At 43.3% G+C, this 4,920-nt stretch overlaps 1 protein-coding gene across 1 annotated transcript in view; it reads left to right on the top strand.

The window, feature by feature from the left end:
- LOC109304846 (centromere protein J-like) overlaps positions 1-4,920 on the top strand; it is a 55,742-nt gene that overhangs the window by 17,615 nt on the left and 33,207 nt on the right. Inside the window, exon 3 of the mRNA XM_019527672.1 lies at positions 3,052-3,160. The gene's annotated coding sequence lies outside the window, so the exon portion shown is untranslated. The remainder of the gene's footprint in view (positions 1-3,051; positions 3,161-4,920) is intronic.

The following is a 4,920-nucleotide window of genomic DNA, read 5'->3' as shown; positions in this document are numbered from 1 at the left end:
GGGGGGTTAATACCTGGATATCCAGGTAGCAAATTTTGAGCCTGTGCTGCAAACACTTTTTTGTTTCCAGCGTGCCTCTTGCTGCGTCTCAAACTGCTTTGAGACATGGCAAGAGGCATGTGTGGGATCGTCTGGACGTGCCCTAAACAACTATCTCATGGGTTTTTCCTTTATAAGTCTTTAAACACCTAATGATAAACAGAAGAGGGGGACTTGTTAGAAGGAACATTGCTGACTTTTATTTTTCAAGTGCTTTACCTGTTTGTCTTCTTTTTCTGTGTCTTAAATAGAAAAGAAATAGATTTTAATAGTGGTTGTTAAAATGGGATTGTGATCTAAGAAAACCTGATGTGAAATCCTGAAATATATTTCACATTTCACTCTTACAGCAGGTGCTGTTTTAACATTTTATTCCTTGTTGAGGTTGGAGAGAGCTCCTTATTACTGCATCAGGAGCCTGCCTTTCCTATGGTAACCCCCTTCATTGTTGCTTCCCCTTTCCCTGCCCAGATTAGCCATGTGTAAAGCAGGAACCATATAATTTCTTGGAGAACCTTTACACTGAATCGCAGCCTTAGAATTCCCCATCAGAGTGTGGATACTCACTTCCACTGTCTGTATTGCTTTCACAGTGCTTCTGAGAGCACTGCTTGTAAGCACACTTCACTTTTGTTCCGTGCATGTCACACCTAGAAACAAGGCGATGAAGTTGGTCTGAAGGCTCCTTCCCCCATTACTCTTGAGATCCCCACATCTGGTGTGCTTGAGAACAAGTGGCAGGCAGTACCCTCGGTACAACTCTATTGCCTTATTTCTGCATTTGGTACATGTGGAGCAGCAGTGGGTGGGTAGAACCATGCCTCTGGATGGTCCTATCCAGCATGCCACGGAAGCAGTGTACACATGCCCAGTATTGCCAGCTCTGTCACTTGGATCCCCTTAAATCATGAGGTTTTGAAAGCAGAGGTCCCCTGATGCATACTACATTTAAAATGTTAACAGGTTAATTGTGCCTTAAATAGTAACCCAGCTACACATTCAAGTCAATTTAAGGCATTCATAGATTCATAGATATTTGAGTTGGAAGGGACCTCAGTAGATCATTGAGTCCGACCCCCCTATATACCTGCAGGTACCTTCCGAAGGTACCTTAATGTATGATCATACAGTAAATGAACCACAGTGCTATTCCACATATAATGTGTAGTAACTTTGTGGCTTGTTTTTCATGCCTTAAATCCAATGTGTGGCCGGTTGGGGCTGGCCCATGACAAATCCCAACATTCAGCTCAGTGTCAGGGTCCAGCATGAGGCAACCGCAAGATCTGGAACACAGCTGTCTCCTACCCAGTCAGGCTGGGGGCAGAACCAGTCCCTAAACCCAAGGGTCCCACTTGACCCCCAGAGGCAGAAGGGGGATGCAATAAGCCTGACATTGAGGAGTGTCTCCCCCAATTTCAGGCTCACTGCACCCCAGACCTTTAAAAAACACGTGTGTAGGTGAGCTGCATGCACAGTTTTCTGACATTCTGGTCCCTGGGACCCTGGGATTAGGAGCCTGTCTCTGATCCCAAGATCCCCAGCACCTATGATGTCAGAAAACCACATGTACAGTTCAGCTTCACACATGGTTTTTAAAGGTTCCAGCATGATGGGACCCCAGGACTGCGGCAAGGCTCCCTGATCCTGGGGTCCCTGTGTACCAGGATCTGCAAAAACTATGTGTGCTGTGCAGCTGAGGGGCACACCACAGTTTTTGCTCATTTCCCATTATGGGAACCCCAGGATCAGCAACCACAGCCCGATCCTGGGGTCGCTGTGCCAAGGGATGAGTAAAAATCACATGTGCCTCCCATCTAGGGTTTTGTCTGATTGTGGGCACCTAGCTTTCAACTTGTTGATACAAGGCTGGGATCATGGTCCTGGTGTCCCCTTGGACTGGCAAGTAAAGTGTAATTGGAATCTAATGCCTGATCCCAAAATCATGTGCACTGCTATGCATGTGTGATATGGCAGGAGATGCAGTAGTTGGGACTGCAAATCAGATACCATCATGCTTTTAAGTGAATGTCTGTCAGTGGCCTGAGATTCTCACAGAAATCAGAGGAGTCCAGGAAAGCAGGCTTTGGAGAAATCGCCATGGACCGTGAGACTCATGATAAAGTTGCAAATGTTGGCAGTACAGAGGATGAGCATGTGAGGATGCACACAAGATCTCACAGCTCCCTGCATGTACACTCTCACTCATTATTCCTTCCATTGCCACTGGGTCAGCTGCTATTGTGTGGCAACATCTTTGAAACATGAGCAAATATGAGTAGATTAAAAAGGAGGAGGATGACAGAAGACCCAGGAAAAAAAATCTGACCACTCTGGGACCACTGTTTTGGCAAGGAATCTAGATCTAGTTTCCCACCTCCCATCCTCAGAAAACACCCACTGCTCATGAATGTACAAACAACTTCATACACATGTTTTGATCAATAGTGTCTGCATCAAGATAGATAGACTGTACACTTGCAAAAGCAATCTTTGCTCAAGTGTTAAGAGTATATTAGCTCCACACACGTGCAACTATTTGCTACACTACCCTGGCCTGTTATTCAGACTTTCAGTTGTCTCTCTGACGTGTTCCCTTTTCTGACAAAGCAAAGGTACTCTGGAGATTGGTGTTCTTTTCATCAAATATTTCAGAAGTTTTCCTTTGAATAAATCATTATTTACTAGAGGTATTCACAGTCTAGAAAAATGTTTAGAATAAACCTGGTTTGCAGGGTTGAAAAAAAGAGTCCAGCTTTTGAGATTTACTTTTTCCTTTAAGTATGTTCCATTTCCCTTTTTCTTTTTTCCCTATTTTCAAGGAGAAATTGATATTGATCTGAAAGTGAAAACAGTTTTTAGATGACAGTTTTGCACTACATTTATTGCTCACTTCTTCTTTTTGTGAAATGCAGATCAGCATGAAATCTGAACTAGATGTCAGCTGCTTCATAATTACAAAGAAAATAGTTGGGAATCATTATATTCATTACCCTTTCATTCTTTGCCTAGGCCAATCAGACCAGGAATTGGTAGAAGACAGAAGACTTTTGAGGAATTTGTTGAAGAACAATTGAAAGTAGACTCTCAAATAGTAGAAAAACATCAGCAGCAGCAGCAGGTATTGTGCTGTTTGCCGTATTGGTGGTGTTCCGCTTCTAGTTTCTGATGTGGCCTTCTGCTTGCCAGTGATGCATAGGCCTTGTTCTAGCTCTCTGCACAAGAATGTCTTCTATTGCCTTTTTAATGCCAAATTAAAAAAAGGTAAAAAAGGGCCAATCATCTACCCAAATTCAGCAGCTTACTGGATTAAGGCATTTTGATTTCTATAGGCAATAGCACCCAACAGAATGGTGTGGCTAGCAGCCCACCTAGGAGCTGATCAAGAGGTAGTGAAGTGGCATAGATAAACCCCCTGTTTTGGATCACTCCACCCTCTTTTTTAAGTCCCTGGAGCAGGTAAGAGTTTCTCTCCTCTTGGCTCCCCGACCCTTCCCCTCCATACTCAGCAGCACCTCCCCTCCTCTCCTCTTCCCACTCATTCTCTCCCTGGCCCCACCCACCACTGCTACTATTCCTGCTGAATTCTAACCATTTCCAACTTCATTTAAAGGAAATCTGTATTTCAGGATGACCCGGCTAGTCTATTTATCAGCCCTCCCTATCAAATATCTGTATGGGTCTGATAATCATATCCCTTTGACTTTTGGTCTGTCATTTTTTGAGGGGGCACGTTCTTGCCAGGTGGTGAGTGCTCTGATTCTAATGTTTCTAAGACTGCAGGCTTATGCTTACCTGTAAATACACAAGTATTCCCTTTGATGTGAATGAGATGTTTCACATGCTTGAAGATAATGATGTACCCAAATGCTTTGAATAGACTGGAATGCTCAGCACTTTGGGCAGCTTCAGTCCAGTGATCTTTGTGAAATGTGCAGAATTATAAGCCCTGAAGGCTGAGCTCTTCAGTTATTTCAGAGGACAGGTGTAGCTTGGACATTAACAGTGCAGACTTCTCAGTTGTCATTCTCTGCAGCTGACCTGCATGACATACCTGTAAGGAGGAGTAGGCAATTCATTTTCCATGGCCCATTAAATCCTTCCGGCTGAGATGGACCTCAAGCAAGATTTATTAGTATCTCCAAGCACTGTTGGCTTATAAGCACTTTTTAAAAGGTGGACCCTGGGCCCCTGCCATGTGTTACACTTGAGACGTGATTAACTGGTTAATTACATCTTAAATTGTATCCCAGCCGTGTGTTAAAGCAAAGAATGGTGTGATAAAGCAAGGAATAAGTCACAAAGTTATTACACAAAAATGTTCAATAACTTTTTGGATGGTTCCTATCATGCCATTAATTGAATATGTAGCCAGGTGCATCTCTGTGGCTGGGAGCCCCATCAGCTGAGGGGCCTCCCAGTTGTGGGAGCTTGCTTCCTGCTGCTGCAGGGTCAGTCTGGGATCCCACAGTCATGCTTCCTGCTATGTATGTGTGACATGGCAGGAAGCATGATTGTGTGGATTGCACATCAGATCCTATCATGTCTTTGCCTGAATATCTGGCAGGGGCCTTAGTATCAAATATTACAATGTTTTTTCACCACTTATAATTGCATTTTATCTTTAAGCATTAGTTTTGCTGTCTTGCAACATTTACTGACCTGCAAAATATAGTTTTGTATCAAACATATTTTGAAACCCAGAGCATTAAACTCCAATTCTCTTTGTTCACTAACAAAGTAACACACTCAGATTCCAAGTGATTCTTGTTTATTTGTTACACACAGCACACATAATTCCTTTAGCTGTAGGCAAACCCAAAAGCAAAACTTCTTACCCACAATAGCTATTCTTTTTTCTCCATTCTTTCCTACTGTTTT

This window comes from Gavialis gangeticus, unplaced genomic scaffold (genome assembly GCF_001723915.1).
Source record: "Gavialis gangeticus isolate Ggan-Ray unplaced genomic scaffold, GavGan_comp1, whole genome shotgun sequence".
In the NCBI taxonomy this organism is placed as follows: domain Eukaryota; kingdom Metazoa; phylum Chordata; order Crocodylia; family Gavialidae; genus Gavialis; species Gavialis gangeticus.
The sequence above is the reverse complement of the archived record's forward strand: the minus strand, read 5'-3'. Positions and strand labels throughout refer to the sequence as shown.